Raw genomic sequence first — 24697 nt, forward strand, 5'->3', positions numbered from 1 at the left:
AAAAAAAGTTATAGGGGTCAGAAAATTACAGCAAAACAAAAAAGATTTTTTTAAGTTTTGACCTGGAGAATGAAGATGTCAGCTTTACTGCATAATAAACACCGTAAAAAAAACTCCGTAAAACGGTGGCGAAATTACCTTGTTCTCCCAATTCCACCACCTTTTGGATTTTTTTTTTCCACTTCCCACTACATTCTATGCAATATTAATTGGCGGCGTTGGAAAGTACAACTTGTCCAGCAAAAAACAAGCCCTATGTGAACATAAAAATAAAAAAGTTATTTCTCTGAGAAGGCAGGGAGCGCAAAACAAAAACTCAAAGTAAAAAAAAACCTCCGGGGTAGAAGGGGTTAGTCCTACTTTCTCTCACTTCAGTTATGTACTGACAATGCAGTACTACAAATTCCCACAGCAGGTTTGTAATTCTTAGACGATAGTTAGCTGCGGAGTCCAAAAGTCTCTCCTAGAAGTTATCTCCTCAGTGTTTTTTGCATGCACCTCCTCTTAAGGGTTGATGCACACAAACTTCTTTTTTTTCTGCATCCAATCCGTATTTATTGCAGGTCAGATGCGGACCCATTCACTTCAATAGGGCCGCTGAAGATGCAGACAGCACACCGTATGCGGTCCGCATCCATATGTCTGTTCCGCGGCACCTGCAATAAATTAGAACATGTACTTTTCTTGTCCATTTTACGAATAAGGATGGCACCGTTATATATATATATAGAGGCCAGGACGTTCTGTTCCTCAAAATGCAAAACGAACATGGCCAGTATCTGTGTTTTGCGGATCCGCAATTTGCAGACACCAAAACAGGTTGTGTGCAAGAGCCCTAAAACTGATATGCACTTGTTTCCTCACAGGCTGTTCTATAGACTTTTTCTCCACTCTGATTGATTCTCTGCTTAGGTTTGTCTGCTTGCTTCCTTTCACTACTCTCTCTCACTGTTCTGACCTGCTCCTCCGTATGGGGAGGGTGACAGAGCCCCACTTAACAGCCTTCTGCAGCATACACACAGGAAGCGCATAGAAACACATTTTAAACCTTTAAAGGGGTTATTCAATTTTACAAACAGCCCGCCCATGTGCCGGGCCACTCACAGGTAATATACTTACCCCGCTCCTGGTTCCCGCACCGCCGCTGCTACTTCTCCCTGTATACGGATGAAAACATCCGGCGTTGGGGGGAAGCAGCCTATGGCAGACGGGGATGAGCCTCCCTAGCGTCACCCGCGATGCAAGGGAGGCTCGTCCCCGTACCTGCCTACTACCGGAGATTGAAAAAATGAAATGCAGAACAAACTTCGGGTCAGTTGGAAGGGTGACTTTATCCCTGCAACTAACACTCAGCACAGTGCTGCTATCTGAGCTGTTAAAAAAGACATCCCTGTATCCGTCCAGGCCCTACAGAGGACAAAAGGGTCAGAAAGCCGAACTACCCTACCCACGCTCAACCCCGTTTTACAATTTGTAACTGAGGGCCCCTCCTGCCTTCACCCCACCCTCCTAAGAAAATCCAGCCAATAGAATACAGGTGAGCACAGGAGAGGTGGCACATGGGAACATGCGTATTTAGTTCTATATTGTGTTATATATGGTATGTTTATGTGATGTGTGTATGATGCATGCATATGATGTGATGTTTGTACTGTATATGCCTGAATCTATGTATGGCACAGATATCTATGGCTATGTTAATATAACATTTGGGATATATGTATGTATGGTGTATATGATAGGAAAGCGCCTAATGTACAGGCTAAATACATACAGACGTGGACAAAATTGTTGGTACCCTTTGGTCAATGAAAGAAAAAGTCACAATGGTCACAGAAATAACTTTAATCTGACAAAAGTAATAATAAATTAAAATTCTATAAATGTTAACCAATGAAAGTCAGACATTGTTTTTCAACCATGCTTCAACAGAATTATGTAAAAAAATAAACTCATGAAACAGGCATGGACAAAAATGATGGTACCCCTAGAAAACACAGAACATAATGTGACCAAAGGGACATGTTAATTCAAGGTGTGTCCACTAATTAGCATCACAGGTGTCTACAACCTTGTAATCAGCCATTGGGCCTATATATATGGCTCCAGGTAATCACTGTGTTGTTTGGTGATATGGTGTGTACCACACTCGACATGGACCAGAGGAAGCAAAGGAAAGAGCTGTCTCAAGAGATCAGAAAGAAAATTATAGACAAGCATGTTAAAGGTAAAGGCTATAAGACCATCTCCAAGCAACTAGATGTTCCTGTGAGTACAGTTGCACATATTATTCATAAGTTTAAGATCCATGGGACTGTAGCCAACCTCCCTGGACGTGGCCGCAGGAGGAAAATTGATGACAAATCTAAGAGACGGATAATCCGAATGGTAACAAAAGAGCCTAGAAAGACTTCTAAAGAGATTCAAGGTGAACTTCATGCTCAAGGAACATCAGTGTCAGATCGCACCATCCGTCGTTGTTTGAGCCAAAGTGGACTACATGGGAGACGACCAAGGAGGACACCATTGTTGAAAACGAATCATAAAAAAGCAAGACTGGAATATGCCAAACTACATGTTGACAAGCCACAAAGCTTCTGGGAGAATGTCCTGTGGACAGATGAGACAAAAATCGAAGTTTTTGCCAAGGCACATCAGCTGTATGTTCACAGACGAAAAAATGAAGCATATCAAGAAAAGAACACTGTCCCTACTGTGAAACATGGAGGAGGCTCTGTTATGTTCTGGGGCTGCTTTGCTGCGTCTGGCACAGGGTGTCTTGAATCTGTGCAGGGTACAATGAAATCTCAAGACTATCAAGGAATTCTAGAGAGAAATGTACTAGCCAGTGTCAGAAAGCTTGGTCTCAGTCGCAGGTCATGGGTCTTGCAACAGGACAATGACCCAAAACACACCGCTAAAAACACCCAAGAATGGCTAAGAGGAAAAAATTGGACTATTCTAAAGTGGCCTTCTATGAGCCCTGACCTCAATCCTATTGAGCATCTTTGGAAGGAGCTGAAACATGCAGTCTGGAAAAGGCACCCTTCAAACCGGACACAACTGGAGCAGTTTGCTCATGAGGAGTGGGCCAAAATACCTGCTGAGAGGTGCAGATGTCTCATTGACAGTTACAGGAAGCGTTTGATTGCAGTGATTGCCTCAAAAGGTTGCGCAACAAAATATTAAGTTAGGGGTACCATCATTTTTGTCCATGCCTGTTTCATGAGTTTATTTTTTTACATAATTCTGTTGAAGCATGGTTGAAAAACAATGTCTGACTTTCATTGGTTAACATTTATAGAATTTTAATTTATTATTACTTTTGTCAGATTAAAGTTATTTCTGTGACCATTGTGACTTTTTCTTTCATTGACCAAAGGGTACCAACAATTTTGTCCACGTCTGTACATACTGTAATAACCTAGAGGGGAGAATTGTGGATGGTCGGTACGTCTCACTAAGGATGTATTCCTCAGTGATATAATACCCGGGAAGTAGTACGCCTTTTTCCTGAAGGTGTGGTTAAAGAGGCTGGGGAGATCTCAACTACAGAGATCAAGTGTGGATGGGCTATCTGAAAGCTGAACAAGCTGGGCTGGGAGTTGGTCTCAGAAAGATCCCAAAGAGTGGTGATATTCTACTGTTTTGTCACTCTGCTTGGACGGAACCCAGAGTGTGGGACTTTATGTTATCAATATGTGTGGGCTGAAGAAAGCTTAAAGCTGAAGCTTGGACATGTTTATTATTGTTTGCTGGAATAAACCTTGCCTGTGGTGAAGACTAAATTGACGCCTTTGTGTGTGAATAGTGACTTAGCTAAAACCCCCACAATACATAATATTAATTTTTAAGTTGGTAAATTCAGGGCATCTAAAGCCAGCCCCCTGAGAATGTCCCAACTCCGAACAACCATTTATGAATGAAGTTATCATTAGCCAGCCCAGTTTTGGCCCAAGATAGCGAGAATTTCCCCAGTTTTGGTCCAAGATAGCGAGAATTTCCGGGGACTGTCTCTGAAAATCAAAGACAGTCCTGACAAATTCAGGACAGTCAGCAACTATGTAAATGTGTCTATAGGGTTACATTAGGCAGACGGAGGACAAAAGAGGGTCCTATTGCCCTCCTTCTGTGTACAGCCAAGTAAGGAGGTGCGCCACCCTGTTGAAAGTAACATGGGAACTCACTCTTCTCGTTGAGCACAGATGGCTAGATGTGCAATTTCATGGGCATAGACGTCTGACAGAGTAGCCCCCAAGGTCACTGGACTTAATGCCTTTGGACTTTTATCTCTAGGGCCATTTAAAGTCCCTTGTATATGCAAAATAAATGAATGAATAAATAAATAACATGGCTCACCTGAAATGACGAATCCTACAGTGCTGTGAAAAAGTATCACTTGCGATTCTTCACCGCGTTCACAAAGGCTGGATTAATCGTTTAACCACGTGCATTCGGCAGAATGATGGACCTGTCAAACACATCATAAAAAAAAACACTTTAGGAAACCTTGACCTCGATTAATTCCTAAACAGGTAAAGATAGGTCAAAATTGAAACCTCCAAGGTGTTTCGGAGTAAATTGTAGACGAGAATGATATATCACATGACCCCCTTCCCACTGGAAAAACCTGAGCGGAATTCAATATAGTCACTATGGGTCACTATGACTAACAGAGGGGGAGGGGGGGTTCTAAGCCCACCTCTGATGTGTATAGGCCCTAAAAGACTTATGGCAAGAGGTTAGACTACTGAGACAGCAAACTCCATAGTTATAATGAGCACTACCCCTGCTTCTCTACGGTATGTCCACATATACAGAACAAAAATTGTCATGTATTTTGTCACAAATCTGCAGTAAATCTGCCATAAGATCAGTATGTCTTATATGTGGCATTTGCGGCATATTTCACTCTGGTACATTGAAAGGGGTGAAATCTGCAATAGAAGATATACAGAAAAAGTTGTATTTCAGGCAGCTGCCGTCCCAGAAACTCTACAGTTGCGGGAAGACTCCACTCATTCTGCAGTCTCTGGCACGGGCGTACCAGAATGAGATCTGAGCTGCAGTACCCTGGCATGGACGCTACACAATGGGTGGAACCTTGTACTTCTGGCTTCGCCCACTGTATTGTTTCTGGTGGCTGCCCAAAACGGATGAATGGTGAGGGTGTTGGACAATCTCCAATCTGACACTGATGACCTATTCTGAGGCTAAGTCATCAGTATCTAAGTACCAGAAAACCCCTTTAAAACCCACACCGCAGGTTAATTTTGGTTGATTTTTTCACAATGTGTGCACGATATTTTCTAGAAAGTCATCCACTTTGTTGCTATTGTATTTTTACCCACAAATCAGGACACGAAATCAACAGCATATCTGCTATTTGTGCCCACACCCTTACTGCTGGGTAGGAGCGCCATTCCTCTGAAGTAATCGAATAACTATGTGTCTGGTGCATTATTTGATCATTCCTATTTTTGTGCCCTTTGGCCTAGTAGTACACTACTCCATTTGGTCTAGTAGTACTCGTGCCCATACTATGCTGCCTTTATGTGGGTAACATGTTAGGTGACAGGTCCACTTTCAGCTCCTGTGCCATATAGCATTAGCAACCTCTGGCACTCCAGCTGTTCTGAAACTACAACTCCCAGGGCAGTAGGAAGATAAAAAAAATTGTGATCTGCTGTATTTCCGCATATAATAGTCCAAAATTTTGGTGGCAAAGTCCCAAATATCTTCCAAAGGATTTTTTTAGTATCTGGGGGTCATAGAATGGGCGCTATCGAACCTAAGGCCGGCCCTGACTGCAGCCATGATGGAAAAGGCCCACTTTAGATAATAGAGCGGAAGGTCACGTGACATGGTCTAGAAAATCAAATCAAGGATAGTGTTAGTGAAATTAGAAGGTGTCAATCATCATCATACAAGAAAATGCTTTGTATGGAGACGAAGGACACATTTTATGTACAAGTAATAATCGTATCCTTTAAGTACATTCATAAAAGTAAAGCCTGTATTAAGGGCTCACTCAGACGGCCGTATGCTGTCCACAAAAATGCGGATCCATTTTTTTGCGGACGGTTCTGCATGTCCACAAAAAAACTGATTGCATTCCGCATTTTTGTGGACCCATAGAATTCAATGGGGTCAAGTCCTGATTTTCACTGACAAATATAGGACCTGTTTAATTTTTTAGTGGAGCCATGGAATGGAAGAAAAAGGCCCCATAGAAGTGAAGGGGTCAACATCTAATCCGCTTTTTTGCGGACTGCATGTCACCATCTGAATGAGCCCTTAAACTGATAGATTTTCTGCCATATTATCTCTACCGAGTGTTCATAGTAACTGGTGATCTGGCAGTGTAATATTACTGCCAATTACCCGATGAACGAGTAAACGCTTGTTCATCGGGCAATCCCAATCTTTCAGCAGGTTGAAATCGTGGTTTGCCAGAGGCAGATCCTGGTGTCTAATCGGGATCTGCTGCCGGTAAACTATGATTTAGTATGGGAACAAGCGATGGCATAACGATCACTCCTGTTTTATACTGAGGAGGAGATTGCTGCATGTAATATGTACTGTAGCCTGCATAATGTGCTTGTCTAACACAGCCTTAGGCTACATGCACATGAACGTTGTTTGTTTCCAGTGTTTTTTTGCAGATAGGATACAGACCCATTCATTTCACCGTGTGCCGTCCACATCAGTATGTCCGTTCCGTAGCCCCGCAAAAGAATAGAACATGTCCTATTCTTGTCCGTTTTAGGCATTGTTACAATGGATCCGCAAAAAAAATTATTATTTTTTGCGGATCCCCAATTTGCGGACCGGAAAACACATACGGTCGTGTGCATGTAGCCTTAAAAAGGACCTGTTACCACTCCTAACAAGCCTGTTGTAATAGCTTCATGCATTCCCCATGTTATAACAGTTCTGGAACATCTATTCTTATGGCTCTACTGTATATTGTGCCATTCCTTTATTATTTCTACTAGAAGTTATGAATGAATTGCTAGCAGTCTGCAGTAAGGGTACAGAGGGGTGGTAACCAGTCGGGGGGTGTCCCTCCACAGTCTCACTGTATCCAGTCAGTGCTGCCATTGTCAGACACAACCCTAACTGGTTAACGCCCCTCTGTACCCTTACACATACAGTACATGGAGACAGGCAGACACAAATAGTTCCAGTGCTGACATTAAAATCAGAGATACAGTAGATACAAGTAGAGGAGTTTATAAAAAAAAAAACAAGCTATATTGCATTTTCGTTTTTGGCAAAATATCCTCCCCATTCAGCACCTACATGTAGGTTCATATATGTGCTCGGTAACTACGGTAGTCTGTTCTGACAGAGGAGCAGGCTACCGGAGTTACCGCCGAGCACCATGGGTTCCTGGGAAGTTATTCCCGAAGTTATTCAACAAAGTTACCCGCAACTCCGCGAATAACTTTCCTCGGCTGATCGGAGCCCATACATTCTAATACTGTACAGAGATGGCTTAGGCTTCGTCAGGAGTAGGCAGACCATGGTTCTTTCTGGTAGGAATTACAAACGCTAGCCCCAGGACCACCGAATGGACACAATCAACCAGAGATGGTGTGGGTGCTGCAAGTCCTAGTAACGGGTCTCAGCACAATAAAAAAAACAGAAAGCTTCCTACTAAAATAGTGAAATAGTCCAAAGGGGAAAAACGGCACTTTGGCACACTGACAGCGTAGTAGACCTATTAGGCACAGACAACTTCTCCATTCACTCTGCAGGTTGGGGGTCACTAAGGTAGTTGTACTCCGTTAGCTACATTCCCCCATGTACATAAAGTGGAAAACAACACAGCACACCACTCACAGTCACAGGATTGGATTACCTCAAATCCAGCTATTAATCCAATCTTCAATCCAAAGATCAATGTGACCGTTGCGTCCGTGCTGTGTGCTGGAACTCGTAGTCGGTGCACATGCTGACACACAATTTGCTTCAGTCCATTGGAGCTGCCCCGGCCGGCATTAAGCTGTGTGTGGAATGTGTAACAAGTGTATGTGGAATTGAGGGAATAAGACCAGATTGGTGGGGGGTGACTACAGTAGAAACATTTCCAGAGCAATAACATTGGATATTTCATTTAACACCTTAATGTCAAATGAAATGAATTCAGGAATGGAACTGTTTGCTTGATAATAAATATCAATGGTAGAACTGCAAATGCCAAGAGATCAAATGCTGAGTGGGCAGATGAATATATTCACCACTGATTTAGAAAATTCCAGGGAAATGAACTATCTGTGTCGTAGTGGTGTCAGTGAACGAACTACAAGTCCCATAATGGCTAGATTTAGCAATTTGAGAAGGACTACTGTGGGTAGAGGCTATCCCTGATGCACCGTCAGAAACATTTGGGAGCACAGCTTCTGTCCCCTTGTAATACTCTCGTTAGCGGTGATGTCACCCATTTCATTTTTGATTTGGAGTATGCCACCAGTCTGAGCAGCTCCAATGACTGAAGCACATTGGCCCAGATTTACTAATTATAAAGAGGGCGTAAGCGTACTGCCGACTGTCTAGACCTGCGCCAGATTTATTACAGGGGTCCAAGATGGATGATAAATGTGGGGCAGAGATAAACTCTTTTCACTTACTCTACACACGTGGACAGAATTGTTAGTACCCTTCTATTAAAGAAAGAAAAACCTTCAATAGTCACTGAAATAACTCAAAACTGACAAAAGTAATAATAAATAAAAATTTACTGACAATAAACTAATGAAAATCAGACGTTGCTCTTGGTTCAGCAGAATCTAATATACAAAGCTGATTGTATGTATGTATGTATGTATGTCCGCTAAAGGAATCCGCACCGTCGCATTTACAATCACTACATTTTGTACAGACACTGTCGGGGAATGTCATAGACTATGCTGTGAGTGGAAATTTTCACCCCGCGCTTTCCAATTATTTGCCAAAAAATCTGCTTGGTAACCTAACCGCCAAACTACAGGAGCCATTGTCTGTTGGCTGTTGTCGCAGTTACCCTGGATATTCATCAGGCTGTATAAAGTAACCAATCACAGCTCAACTTCTATTTTGGTTGCTATACAGGTTGCTATAGGCAACGAAGGACATTCTTAGTATAAGACAGCTTATGTGTGAGTTAATATGATTTCGATTGCGATGCTTAGCCAACATTGTTGTAGTGGCTGATGTAACTCACATGACCTTAAGTGTATACTAATTCTGTGGGGTTTATATGCTGTCAATTAAAGACAATGCCCCGTAAGACAAAGAATTCAATCTCTTATATATATAAAAATTTGTTTCTGTCTGTACGTTCTTTATGCACGACCAATCGACTGGACCGAGCTTCACCAAATTTGCCACACCGGTACATCAGGTGTCCGGGAAGGTTTTAGACCGGGTCTCAGCTCTCTAGGACTTACCGTTCCTGAGACATTCCCCAAAAATTACCTGCAATAGAAGCCAGCAAGCCTTTCATTTAAATCCGAACTGCCATTTACACGGTTACATGTCCCTTATTAGCCAAAAGAAGCTTGCAGGTCCTACTCCAGGTTGCCATAACAACTGATCATAGGTTTTAGCAGTTCGCAGGTCCTTTAATATTCAGTCATATGACGTATTACGGCACAACTACACTGCTACATACATGGGGGGGAAGGGGCCACTATAAAACGGACATCCGCTGTGGAGTTCACTGTTAAAGGGGTGGGCATTGTGGAGGTCACTGTAAAGGGGCGGGCACTGTGGAGGTCACTGTTAAAGGGGCAGACACTGTGGAGGTCACTGTTAAAGGGGCAGCCACTGTGGCGGTCACTGTTAAAGGGGCGGGCACTGTGGAGGTCACTGTTAAAGGGGCGGGCACTGTGGAAGTAACTGTTAAAGGGGCGGGCACTGTGGAGGTCACTGTCAAAGGGGCGGGCACTGTGAAAGTCAATGTTAAAGAGGCGGCCACTATGAAGGTCACTGTTAAAGGGGTGGTCAATATTAAAGGGGTGGACACTGTGGAAGTCACTGTTAAAGGGGCGGGCACTGTGAAGGTCACAGTTAAAGAGGCGGCCACTATGAGGGTCACTGTTAAAGGGGTGGTCATGCTAAAGGGGCAGACACTGTGGAGGTAACTGTTAAAGGGATGGTCAATGTTAAAGGGGCGGGCACTGTGGAGGTCAATATTACAGGAGCGCCACTGTGGAGGTCACTGTTAAAGGCGAGGGCACTGTGGAGGTAATTGTTAAAGGGGAGGTTACTGTAGAGGTCACTGTTATGGGGGATACTGTTGATATTTTTTTACGACACACGGAAACATGAAATAAAATAGAGAAAAAATATACCGGTGCGAAGCCGGGGCCTTCTGCTAGTCTCTTATATATATACAAATGAATTTCTGTCTGTCTGTTCTTTATTCCAGGCCAAACAACTCGACTGATCTGTACCAAATTTGGCACACATGTACATCAGGTGTCTGGGATGGGTTTAAACTGGGGGGCAGGTGTTGTGGAGGTTACATTTTAAGTAAACGGAGAGCTCTGGAGGTCACTGTTAAGGGGCAGATTATTATGGAAATTATTGTTAAGAAGATGGGGTTCTGTTAAGGTCCCTAATAAAGGGGCGGCCACTGTGGAGGTCACTGTTAAGGGGGTAGGGAACTGTGGAGGTCACTGTTAAGGGGGTGGGTCGTTGTGGAGGTCACTGTTAAAGGGGCAGGCACTGTGGAGGTCACTGTTAAGGGAGCTGGGTGTTGTAGAGGTCACTGTTAAAAGGGTGAGGTACTGTGAAGGTCACTGTTAAAGGGGCAGTGCTGTGGAGGTCACTGTTAAGGGGACGGAGTGCTGTGGAGGTCACCATTAAAGGGGCAGTGTGAGGGGGTCACTGTTAAGGGGGCAGTGTGCTGTGGAAAGCTCAAAAGCAATGTCTGATTTTAATTTGTTGATTTTCAGTAAATTTTTATATGACTTTTGTCAGTTTCAGGCAATTTCAGTGACCATTATAGGTTGGCTTACTTTGAAACAGATTTTTATGCCAGAATATGGAGCATCTTAGTCCTCATCCCTTTCCCATGAAGCCACACCCACTTTCTACTAAACCACACCCATTGTTGAGCATGTTGGAAAAAGTATAGAAACCCTAGATGCACCAAATTGCACCAATTTTTAGATACAGTTTTAGGGGATACACATTAGTAAATCTGGGCCATTGCGTAACATTGTGTGCACTTACTACGAGGAGGAGTGCGAGCGCACAGCACAGTACAGTCACATGGATCTTTGGATTGGAGATTGAATTGATAGTTGGATTTAAGATAATCCAGTCCTGTGACTGTGAGTGGTGTATTGTGTTTTCCACCTCATGTACAGGAGGGGGAAATTGTAGCGGAGTAGAGCTACTTTAACAATCCCCAAACTGCAGACTGGATCAAGAACTTTGCTCTACCTAACAATTCTACTATGTTGTCAGTGTGCCAAAGTGCATTTAGTTTGCGCCTGTTGGACTATTTCACTTTTCTATATTACTTTCAACCACGAACGAGCTCTTCTTGCAGTAGCAGATGATGTGGAAGGCATTATGAAGGTGATAATGATCTCAGGACTTTATTTGCCAGAAGTCCTCCCAGTCTAACTGCAATTCCATGCTCCGGTAATGTAACTGTCTATATATGTACAGTTATTCTACTGTACTTTACTGGGACATCCCATGGCTGTTTCCCATGATAGGGAATCCTAGCTGACTTAAAGGGATTGTCCCTCGAAAAATATTTGACAGTTTTCAAACCAGCACCTGGATCTGAATACTTTTGTAATAAACATATAGCATAGCCACTTGTATAGCGCTACTTGCTGTTTTTTTTTTTTTCTGTATCTGCCTCCTGAGCCGTGACAGGGACAGTATGTAAATGCCCTCTGAGCTGTGACAGGGACAGCATGGAAATGCCCAACACGTTCATCAGTCACGTGGCCTAGGTCTAGCTCAGCCCGTTCATCGGGTGATCCTGTTGCAGGCACATAAAATATTGTTTCTGGGCAGCAGATCTGTTGTCTAAACAGCGATCAGCTGCCCAGAAACAATGATTCTGTATAGGGCCGAGGGGACGCAATAGCCATCCTTTGTCCTCATACCGTGAAGGAGATCGCTTCATGTAAATGCAATGAGCAGCCGACTGTGCTTGGCCTGTGTAAACCCGCCTTTATGCTGGGACACGAGGGTTTATACCACTCCATGCAGTTGGTCAGCATATTCGCTACTAACCCCCCCACCCCTTTCCTCCTCGACGGTGGTCGGCTAAGGTGGGAGCTGCTTGAACCTGGAATATCTCAGGCTCCATAGCAGGAATCTTAATAAGGATTGTGGTGCTAGCCACTCTACAGCGCAAGATATAATTCTTAGAAATTGAGTTGAGAGTGAGATATAGTAGATCTCAGGTAAGAAAAGCAATGGAGCGTGCGCAGCGTAGCGGAATGCGCTATTGACTTGGGGGGAAGACTGTAGGCAGAGCAGGGGTTAATTGGGAGAAGGGTTGGACGGAAGTTAGAGAAGGGGGTGGAGTTAAGGGACAGTTCGCGGGCAGGATATTGAGGAAGTGGGAAACGAAGTGCAGGAAGGGGAGAAGGAGCAAGTAAAATTCCCGCCCTCCCGCCCCTTTTTTGTTCTAGTTGTTTCGTGTGGCTTAACGGTGGTCTGAGGTGGTTTAAGGGTTTAGAGAGGCAGTGTTGGATGTTGGGATCCTGGGGGGCAATTCATGGCTAAGAGATGCGTGATATAGTGTAATACGCGTCTCTTGGAGGTAATTATGGTGGGTGCGGCTCCTGTGGGCTAAGAAGGCCCAGGGAGTTGTATACTTGGAAGTTTGTGGAACTGGTGTCCTTGGGTCGGTGAAATGCGGCCAAGGGCAAGGAAAGTTATAAGGTTTTGGATGAGGGAATACAACGTGTTTGGGGTTGCCTCTCAGGATCTCTCGGATAGGTTAACAGCGGTTTTACAAGTTAAATGATGATCTGTTATTTATTATGGTTGAAAATGTGTATTTATGTTAATAAAAGGTATGTTTATATAAGTTAATAAAGGTGGCCGCTACGGCCATATTTTACCAATATAACGGCTGGCGTGTTATTTAGGGGAAGTTGGGAGGTTTAAGAGGGAAGCCGGAAGGTGATTCTTCCATCCCATTAAGTCAGTGGCTATGTAACCTGAGATGTAGCCGTTCATATAGGGAAGTATCTCCTACCTCTTTAGGTACTGAATTTTACACAATGTAGCCTGTAAAAATCAAATACCAGCAAAGGTCTCCTCCTGGTAATACTGGCCTGGTATTAAAGGGGTTGTTTCACTTCAGCAAATTACATTAATTTTGTAGACAAAGTTAAAGGGGTTGTCCAGGTTCAGAGCTGAACCCGAACATACCCTTATTTTCACCCAGGCAGCCCCACTGAGGCTAGCATCGGAGCATCTCATGCTCCGATGTGCTCCCTTGCCCTGCGCTAGATCGTGCAGGGCACGGGCTCTTTTGTTTATCATAACACACTGCCGTTTTACTGGCTAGGGCAGCGCTAAAGCCCACTCATCAGTCCCGGTGACGTCACCGGGCTTCCTGGCAGCCCCATGGAGAGCCTTGATACGTCACTGGAACTCCTAAAAATGCTTTTGCCCTGCGTGATTTAGCGCAAGGCAAAGAAGAGCATCGGAGCATGAACTGCTCCGATGCTCAAGTAGGGGGGGCTGCCTGGGTGAAAATGGGGATATGTCTGAGTTCAGCTCTGAATCTGGACAACCCCTTTAATACAAGGCACTTACTAATGTATTGTGATTGTCCATATTGCCTCCTTTGCTGGCTGGGTTCATTTTTCCATCGCATTATACACTTCTCATTTCCTTCTCATTTCCATGGTTACAACTGCAATCCAGCAGTGGTGGCCCTGCTTCCACACTATAGGAAAAAGTACCATCCTATGCATCCTCCCACAGTCCCGGCCACCAGAGAGGCTGGTGCTTTGTACTATAGTGTGCAATCACAATACATTAGTAAGTGCCTTGTATTAACTCTATCTTCATTTCCTGAAGTGACACAACCCCTTTAACGAGTTGGTAACCCTAATCTATACCCTAAGGTGGACCTCCACTTGCTAACTAGATACACGCAATAATATTGCTGGCTGTGTTTCCTGATGCAGCTCCCATCTCACTTTAAATCTCATGCCTGCTTTTGACCATGTGGTCTGCAAAGAACTAGTCTTTATCAACTTTCTGCCATGTGCTCTCACTACATACTGATCACAGTAGATGGCAGCATAGCATCAGTGTTATTTCCAACACTCATTTATCCCAGTGCAGTACATCATAGTGCATTAAATCCATAGTGTGTTTCCCTCTATCTATCTATTCTGTCCAAAGTATTTGACTCCCCCAGAGCACTTACATGCCATTGTAGACTGTGTGCAACGTTTCCCACCAATATACTGCTAGGAAGTTTTACCCTCCTAATGCAGTACCTTCCCTAACCTATTACCCCAGCTAGCGTTTCCCAGCAGTGTGAGACTCACACAGCACATACAGTATGTATGACTTTTAATTTACATATAAAACCTGGTTTATCAACCTGAATGCATGTGCATGGCACATGTGTATAATGCAGCATGTAATAAGCTAATACTTAAAGTTGTATCAGCAGTCAAGTAAGAAGTGTTTTCTTCTCTGTGGAACAAGATAGAGTGATAAGATTAGATGCTCCAGGATTGTTTTACATGGAGGATGCAAATTGCTGCTAAAACAGACATGGCAGGAGAAGTGATAAGTCATTGTTAAAACCTGTTTCCCAGTACTATTTACGCAGTAGGGCCACATGCCTCCTCCCCACAGGCATTAGCGTTCCCTCATTACATGTAAATCTATATTTATATACTTGTACTTATTTGAATTGGTCTTTATTAAACATTTTCAGCCATTTTCTCAGATATCAGTCTCGATGTATCTGAAGAGTAGCAGGCATTCTGTTCACAGGGAGTCCTCTCATATAGAAGCCCTGATGGCTCACGTATAGTCAGACTGTTAAGAATTTAATAAGTGTTTTGTTTATGAGTTGTCAGGGGTTCATAGATAAGGACTAAGCTGTCAGGGCTTCTATCTGCCGAACAGAAAGCTGGCTCCTCTGCAAATACACAGACACTGACATCTGTACAGATAAACAGGCTGGAAATTTTTAATTAAGACCAATTGAAAAAACGATTTGTAGTCCAAAATGAGTAGAATGCAATAATAAAAAAATATCCCCAAAGGTGTCCATACTAGCCTTTAAAATTCTCCATAGAGAATAATAGTGGAACTGGTGGAGGTGACCACGCTGGCTTCCTACACTTTCCGCTGCACTTCTTTCCAGGTGTATTGCCACCATTCCTGTTGCTTTCCTTACTGGGACATGAATAATGATAATAATTATCTTTTTACCATAATCCCAGTATTTTCCACAAAAACTGACACAGAAAGGTATGTGTATCTATAATGACCTATTTTTGTTGCAGACCTGCACATGAAGTGCTCCTTTCTCTATTTTGTATTCTATATTAAAAATCTTATAATTATGTCACTTTTATATAATTTCTTTTTTCCCCCATAATTGTCTTAAATGTTATCATATCTAAAAACAGACTGACTACAGCATGGGTGACAGAGAGGTCTCAGGACATCTCCTCAGACATCATCTTGTAGTTTGTAAGACATGAAACGCCTCAGCTCAGTCTCTTCCATATAACCTCATAGGCAGTAGGAAGCCGATTTTGACGTAACAATGCCCCCCTCTTATATGGGCATTCGGCACGTCCTCTCTTGCCCACAGTTAAATGAAGTTTCCAGTTAATGCAATGTCTCATAGATAAGGACAAGTCTTACCTGAGCACCTGTGATTGCTCCCTGCAGCGTCTACACCAGGACAAGAAACTCCAGGGCTCTTTAAAAAGGTATCAGCAATGATTAATCAAACAGCTGCCTCGGGCTCCACACCACATGATCAATTCTTACATAGGATTGTCTTATTTGTCTTTCCCAGTCATTGATGAGTCGAAGGAAAGGGTTCTGTAAAACTGGGGAAACATGGATGATCTGGTATAATCGGGTCATAAAAAAAATATATATATCTTCCCCACCTAATAGTACATGTATGACTGCACGCAGGCAGGTCTGCTTCTGTAGTAACTATGGGCCCCACAACAGCTTAACAAGTGCTGCACAGTGGGAAAATTCTCTCCCCCTTCAATTATGCTCACACAAAACCCGAACCAAGGAGGGAAGAACAAAAACACAAACAACAAGATGGGTTGATGCAGGAGGTGAGCCACAGCATGTATTAAAAAAAGATACACTGGAAAGGAAATATCCTTGCAAAAACCATACACTCTTGCCTATATCTTTACCATAATGCCAACAACAGCCCACAAAGTTTAGTTTGTGGAACTTTAGATTTTGCACTGCAAGGAAACTGTCTGCTGTGAAAACATGTATAATAGAGACAAGCATGACAAACCAAAGGAGTGAAGGGTGGGAGAATTCAGTTTAAAAAGATGGAGGCCAGTTGTAGTTCTGCAGTACGCAGCCCTGTAGGGAATTGCGATGGTGAGGTCACGGTTACTTAGGCAAACGAGGGTTACTCTGGGTTACTCACAGTCTTTTAAAAGACCCTGGGCAGGCGTACAGCAGTGATGAAGAGGCTGGCACAGGGGACCTCTGGGGCACTCTCAGTGTATAGGGACCAGGCCTGATGGTAGATGAGGTGCCCTGGATGTTGCAGGTGTTTAATGTGCCGGGGGCCTTTAAGATTCGTGACGCCAGTGCCTGTAACGGTGGCACACCGATTGATGATAGGAATAATTGAGGAACTTGATGTTGTGGTGAACCAAAACTTCCTTTTACTGAAAACAGTCAATTATTTACAGTCTAGGTTCAGTTCCACATGGCAGTAGCAATACTAAGCAGGCTTTTACAAATGGCAGGTACAATGTTCTTGCAAGATACTCAGAGGGTTAAAACACTTACAGATCAGGCTGCACTTTTCTTCAGAAATCCTGTGCACTATTCCTCAGAACTCCTGTCTGTCTTTATCCCAAAGCCCGTATGCCCTATTGATGACTTTATCCTTGGTCACTATAACTTCCTCAGGTATATATATATCCTTGCATTAAGTAGATCCTCTGCCCTTCAGCTCTCTAGTTCAGCTGGAAACAACTTCTGCTCTGCTCTGCACTTTGTGGGAACTGTAGGTTCTCAGGAGGTAACTCTTCCCCTGGTGACAACTAGAAGCCTGGGTTGTCTAGATGCATGTCAGGAGGTGGTCTTCAGCTCCTTTCTGGCTAAAGTGCACACTCTCTTCTGTCTCCACACAGACTCCTGACTCTACACAGCCTTCCCTGCACAGGACCTGACTATATATATATATTAGGGGTTCCCTAGCTCCCTCTACTGTCTAGGAGGAGGAACTATAACCTAACAGGCCTTTCACACAGATAAACAGGGAAGTTGCACATAAATAACACAGCAATATACATTAAAACGCAATGTAAAATACAATGCGACTGTTCCACAGGAGTTGGAGAACAACGTGGCCCAATTGACCCTTGTGTATGCCCACATTTACCTAGTGGGACACTACAGTTCTAGGTGAGCCTACCTCTTCCTTTAGTAAAAGGTGCCCCTGCTTTGCTTGAACTATGGATAAGGTTTTATGCAGCCCCTGGACCATTATCGAAACATGTGCAATCCTACAAAGATCACAGCCCCATTCCCCAAGGAAGCTGATAGACCACAGCTCCTACACCAGGACCTGAATTGATGAAGGCCCCCTACCACAGAATAGCCACACAGCATAATCCCTAACCAGGGGTCAAGTCCTGGGAAAAAAAGTGTGGGAACTCACCCAAGATCCACTGCAACCCCCCCCCTCCCCTCCAAAAAATAAAAAAGCACAGAAAATCTAGCATGCTGTAATTTGTGTCGCTGCGGACTAAAAAATAAATTAAAAAAATAGCACTTTTAGAAAAGTTTGTCCTGGGATTCGATCTCATGACCTCTACACAGCAGAAGCAAGGCATATGCCCTCACAGCTATGAAAGCTGTCTAGCTTGCTACTTAAAAAAAAATATATATAAGACTTCTACTGTAGGTAACTTTGCCCACTGTGTATGGATGTAGCAGAGCTGGGTGTGTTGGGGCAGCTGTCATGTGTATGGTTGTACACTAGGTATCAGTACACAAGGTATCAGTAGAAGTATCAGAAAAAGAAAAAAAAACACTTTTAGTTTGTCCTGCGATTCGAACTCATGACCTCTACACATTACAGGCAAGGCATTTACCCTCACAGCCATAAAAGCTGTTGAAGTAGTTGCTTAAAAAAAAAAAAACTAAGACTTCTACTTATACCTAGTGTACTGATACCTAGTGTACAACCATACACATGACAGCTGCCCCAACACACCCAGCTCTGCTACATCCATACACAGTGGGCAGCTGTCATGTGTATGGTTGTACACTTGGTATCAGTAAACTAGGTATCAGTAGAAGTCTTATAAAAAAAAAAAAACACTTTTAGAAAAGTTTGTCCTGGGATTCGAACTCATGACCTTTACACATTACAGGCAAGGCATTTACCCTCACAGCCATAAAATCTGTTGAGGTAGTTGCTTAAAAAAAAAAAAACTAAGACTTCTACTTATACCTAGTGTACTGATACCTAGTGTACAACCATACACATGACAGCTGCCCCAACACACCCAGCCCTGCTACATCCATACACAGTGGGCAGCTGTCATGTGTATGGTTGTACACTTGGTATCAGTAAACTAGGTATCAGTAGAAGTCTTATAAAAAAAAAAAAAAAACTTTTAGAAAAGTTTGTCCTGGGATTCGAACTCATGACCTCTACACATCAGAGGCAAGGCATTTACCCTCACAGCCATAAAAGCTGTCAAGGTAGCTGTTTAAAAAAAAAAAAATAAGACTTCTACTTATACCTAGTGTACTGATACCTAGTGTACAACCATACACATGACAGCTGCCCCAACACACCCAGCTCTGCTACATCCATACACAGTGGGCAGCTGTCATGTGTATGGTTGTACACTTGGTATCAGTAAACTAGGTATCAGTAGAAGTCTTATAAAAAAAAAAAAACACTTTTAGAAAAGTTTGTCCTGGGATTCGAACTCATGACCTTTACACATTACAGGCAAGGCATTTACCCTCACAGCCATAAAAGCTGTTGAAGTAGTTGCTTAAAAAAAAAAAACTAAGACTTCTACTTATACCTAGTGTACTGATACCTAGTGTACAACCATACACATGACAGCTGCCCCAACACACCCAGCTCTGCTACATCCATACACAGTGGGCAGCTGTCATGTGTATGGTTGTACACTTGGTATCAGTAAACTAGGTATCAGTAGAAGTCTTATAAAAAAAAAAAAACACTTTTAGAAAAGTTTGTCCTGGGATTCGAACTCATGACCTTTACACATTACAGGCAAGGCATTTACCCTCACAGCCATAAAATCTGTTGAGGTAGTTGCTTAAAAAAAAAAAACTAAGACTTCTACTTATACCTAGTGTACTGATACCTAGTGTACAACCATACACATGACAGCTGCCCCAACACACCCAGCCCTGCTACATCCATACACAGTGGGCAGCTGTCATGTGTATGGTTGTACACTTGGTATCAGTAAACTAGGTATCAGTAGAAGTCTTATAAAAAAAAAAAAAAACTTTTAGAAAAGTTTGTCCTGGGATTCGAACTCATGACCTCTACACATCAGAGGCAAGGCATTTACCCTCACAGCCATAAAAGCTGTCAAGGTAGCTGTTTAAAAAAAAATAAATAAGACTTCTACTTATACCTAGTGTACTGATACCTAGTGTACAACCATACACATGACAGCTGCCCCAACACACCCAGCTCTGCTACATCCATACACAGTGGGCAGCTGTCATGTGTATGGTTGTACACTTGGTATCAGTAAACTAGGTATCAGTAGAAGTCTTATAAAAAAAAAAAACACTTTTAGAAAAGTTTGTCCTGGGATTCGAACTCATGACCTTTACACATTACAGGCAAGGCATTTACCCTCACAGCCATAAAAGCTGTTGAAGTAGTTGCTTAAAAAAAAAAAACTAAGACTTCTACTTATACCTAGTGTACTGATACCTAGTGTACAACCATACACATGACAGCTGCCCCAACACACCCAGCCCTGCTACATCCATACACAGTGGGCAGCTGTCATGTGTATGGTTGTACACTTGGTATCAGTAAACTAGGTATCAGTAGAAGTCTTATAAAAAAAAAAAAAAACTTTTAGAAAAGTTTGTCCTGGGATTCGAACTCATGACCTCTACACATCAGAGGCAAGGCATTTACCCTCACAGCCATAAAAGCTGTCAAGGTACCTGTTTAAAAAAAAAAAAAATAAGACTTCTACTTATACCTAGTGTACTGATACCTAGTGTACAACCATACACATGACAGCTGCCCCAACACACCCAGCTCTGCTACATCCATACACAGTGGGCAGCTGTCATGTGTATGGTTGTACACTAGATATCAGTACACTAGGTATAATTAGAAGTCTTATATTTTTTTTTTTAAGCATTTACCTAGACGGCTTTCATGGCTGTGAGGGTAAATGCCTTCCTCTGATGTGTAGAGGTCGTGAGTTCGAATCCCAGGACAAACTTTTCTAAAAGACATTCTAAATGATCTCGTAGTGAAGGAGATGATGTCATTAGGGGGCGGGGCGCCATGAGAGGAGTCGCAGGCAGCGGCACCGCACAGACAGCTTCCTCTCAACTGAAGCCGCCCCTCCTCCCTTAACCTGCCCTGCACAGTGCGCTCCGTCTCCCCCTGTGAATCTGATTCAGCCGTGTTCTCCTGGCTTGAGGCTGAAAGGGAACAGCGTTCCTGCCATGAAAAAAGTGCAGGAACGCCGTTCCCATGCGTTCCCCCTCCACTCGACCCCTGTCCCTAACCCAAGAACTCACATGGATCAAATCCCTATGGATAGATGACAGTCCTTTGCTCCAGGATCCCTCTCCCTATAGATTCCAGTCCCTTTCCATAGACCCCAATTGATCATAGCCCCTACTTCAGGACACCATAGATTGCAAAGCCCTTCCCCAGGACCCATCCCAGCCCCTAAGCCAAGATTCCTCATATATCAATGTCCCTGACATCCTGTACAATAACACATAGATTGCATCCTCCTACACCATGCCCTCCTTCAATAACAGACCCCTATCCCACAGATCTCAGCAAAATTCTCCTGCTGTTACCCATAGCAACGCACACAAAAACTGCAATCTAGCCTACATTTTGCCCTCTAGTCTGGTACAGGGTACCACGAGCTATGTCTGACTGCAAAGTCTGGCCCTAGAGAGGTAAGAAACTGATTCATCTAGAATTCTGGACTCTATCACTGGTTAAGATGGGTGGAAGTCTGAGTGGCGTGTTGCTTTGTCTGCCTAATGTGTACCCTGCTGAAGATTTAATCAAGTGTGGATACCATGAAGGATGGGAGACCGTAGAACCGTCTCCTGTATTAAATCCACCACAGTGGCTCCTCTAGCCACTGAATCAAGTCCTGGTGCTGGTCATTTGAGCTCCTACCCCCCTGGAGACTCAACTCGACAAAGATGATAACCCTGAACCACTAGTGCACCTACAAAGTCTACAGGTGATTAGTGCCACAGTAGCTACTCCTGTTGCCCCTGAGCCTCCAAATATAGTTAAATCACCACCTGAGCCCGCCAAACGGGAACCCTGCCCTGATGTGCACAGGAAAAAGAAGGAGTCCACTAATACTGTTCCATGCACTCCAGAACCACTACCAAATCTTAAGCTCCTGGCTATGAAAGACCAAGAGTCTATCCTTTGCTGCTGTCCAGAGAATATATCACCTACCAGGAAAAGGCAAAGGTTTACAGAAGATCCTCCAGAAGAGGTTGATCCTGCAGTTTCAAAGTCTGCCACAGAAGGCCACCAGGAGATCACAGATGACGTTTCAGCTGGAGTTACAGCTGCAGAGAGCACCAGAGCTAGCAGTGACAGTGATGAGGATGTCACACAGTTTAAAGAAAGACTTTTGCACCCTCAAATATGGGACCCAGGAAGAAGACTTCCAGCCGCCTGCCCGTTATTGGGAATCCTTTGAAACACGTGTTTAGTTATAGAGAGAATAGGAGCCAAGCTATGGACACATTGAGGCAGGCGCAGCACTATGAAGTGCCTTTTGCGCTGTAGCATTAGAAGAATTTTGATATCTCTGACTTTTAGTCTAACCAGACTGTCTGTTACTATGTAATTCCTCTAGCGCCGTTCTATGGAAACAGTAGGTGTAAAGAGCACAGCAAATGCTTGAAATAACTTCTTTATTAACTTCAACTTTTTTTCATATATAACACTACTGCCTCCGCAGCAGATAGTCCATATACATAACACGCGTTGAAAGGATATCACAAAATGGCGGTATGCATGGGATGGTGGTTCAATTGTTCAGTCTTGTCATTCAACATAAAATGGTGATTATATTTCTCTCTTGAGTATCTGTACTCTCACTTTAAGTTATTTAAGCACTTTATGATCTCTCTGAGAGGTATGTCTGAGGTCTAACTAATAGTTCTACTTGCTGAATTTGGTCGCAATTTGCGGTATGCAGTTAGCAGTAACTATTTGCAGATTGGTTGAGTATGATCTGGTATGGTTGTATGGAACTTGGATTGCAATATGGAATTTGAATGGTTGCAATTGTGAACTTTGTAGTTTGCAATTGGTGGAACTGTAAGTAAACACACATATAACTGGTTCAATATACAGTTCTAATCACTATAAGTTAACAGTAAGAACATTATATAACTGTTTTAAATACCTATTTTGGCCTCTCTGCTTCCATAAAACACAACTCTTAGTGGAGTGAATGTCTGTTCAGCTTCTCTCTCTGGTAAATAATAATTTCTAGCAGCTCCTGCTAGGGAATTTACCACACAGGCTGTATGTGAAGCTGGCTGTGATTGTTTAAAACTCCTGTTGTGTGTGAGCCTGGCTGTGATTGGTATAGACTCCTGCCCAGCAACAGCAGTTTAACTCTATGCTTTCTGTTGTTTCTGCTGTGTCATTGAGCTTACCTCAGATCCATATAATGAATCTTAAAGGCATATTATCTTTTCTGCTTCTGTGAACACAATATATATAACAGTTATATGGCATCCAAACATGAAGTCAGTGTAAAAAACTCTGCTTTTGTCTTTAACGCACAAACATAGAAATGGTATTAAGGATATTGGCAGGTCTAGCTGTATAAACACACTATATTAGCAACCTAGGACAGGTTTTAGCTGGCCAGCTACACACATCTTGAGAAACTTATCCCCTTATTTTGTGGTTATATATATATATATTTTTTTATTTTTTTCCATCCTTCCTTTTTGTGCCTGAACTTCATGGACTCCAAACTTCAACTATACCCCATGTGGATTAGAAATAACTTTACTACCTCATGTGGATTACAAATGACTGTTTGCATTATATGTTCCCGTTTTTCAACATTACAAGCAGGCACCCAAAGAATAGACTCACATGTATAAGTGAGCTCTTTGTGATCTCTATTGTGATATTTTTGCACTAACATTTTAAAGTTTCAGCAACGTTCAAGCACCTTAGCCCATTGTATGGACTCTTTCACAAGTACAATGTGACCTCTTTTGCACTCTAAATGGACTCTGAACTTTATATTGCTAGTCATATAGTTTTTGCTTTATTATTCATACGGACTGCCTCTGGGGACTTAAAAGTACTAATGGTCCTGTATTTCTCTTGTGCTCGCTAGAAAGTCTAGATATAATATTGTAATGCTTTTGTTGGTGCACAGGTAGGACCAAATGGTAAAGTCATAAGCAGGTCTAACATTTTGTAAGGGTAACGCGCTGCTAATCTGTGTGTTCTGAGAAATAGTCCTCATGAAAATATGGGAGAATACCGGTTCCTCCTCCTATTTGTCTGTGTTCTAAGGCCTCGCGCACAGCCTTATGGATACCTATGTTTTAGCTACCTGTTTTAATCATCAAGGTGACAAAGCATAAAGCCACCCTTCTGTTTGCGGGCGTTTCATTGCATAGTGGTGGGATAACCGAGTAAAGACACCCGCACGCTGACTTTGGTATTAATGGCCAAAACACTCCAAAGTTAGTCAGGAATGAGTGCTTAGTGCACACCTGTTTGGTTTTCTGGTTATACCTGAGAGGAAAACTACTCACCCGGGCAAAGAGCTTGTGGTAGCCGATGCTACATCAGTTAGTAACTGTATATAGTGTAATGCAGCACTTTAACTTCCCTTGGTTACCCTTGGAACTTACCCTAAGCACAGGCTGAGGGGAGCTTGCCTCTTAAGTAAGGGGGAATGTAACGCCCCTAAGTGGCATTACCACTCCTACACCCTAATTCTGTCTAGATATGCAATAGCCATGTCATCTTATACCTTTATTCCAGGTCCTCCAAGTAGTGTGCATTTCTTCCTATGCATTTGTATTGTTCATGTTATAACCTGGTTCCCCAGCGGGTGGCAGCGTACTTGGCAGTGGTACTCTACAGAGGGTGGAACCTGGTTTTCCAGCTCTCTTATACTCTCCTCCAAGGAGCAAGTACGATTTTGGTAGAACAAGTTAGTGCCTG

The 24697-nt window shown here is 43.1% G+C and overlaps 1 protein-coding gene across 3 annotated transcripts in view; it reads right to left on the reverse strand.

The window, feature by feature from the left end:
- Nucleotides 1-15934, reverse strand: part of LOC122926623 (solute carrier organic anion transporter family member 1C1-like) — a 179348-nt gene extending 163414 nt beyond the window's left edge. For 2 of the 3 annotated variants that reach the window (XM_044278056.1, XM_044278054.1), the window contains exons 1-2: nucleotides 15883-15934; nucleotides 4360-4471 (exon numbers count right to left, since the gene is read on the reverse strand). The gene's annotated coding sequence lies outside the window, so the exon portion shown is untranslated. Of the gene's footprint in view, nucleotides 1-4359; nucleotides 4472-7867; nucleotides 7997-15882 lie in introns of those variants that run through there. The other variant, XM_044278055.1, reaches the window with a different exon arrangement.
- Nucleotides 15935-24697: the final 8763 nt, after the last annotated feature.

The sequence above is a fragment of the Bufo gargarizans genome, chromosome 2, assembly GCF_014858855.1.
Source record: "Bufo gargarizans isolate SCDJY-AF-19 chromosome 2, ASM1485885v1, whole genome shotgun sequence".
In the NCBI taxonomy this organism is placed as follows: domain Eukaryota; kingdom Metazoa; phylum Chordata; class Amphibia; order Anura; family Bufonidae; genus Bufo; species Bufo gargarizans.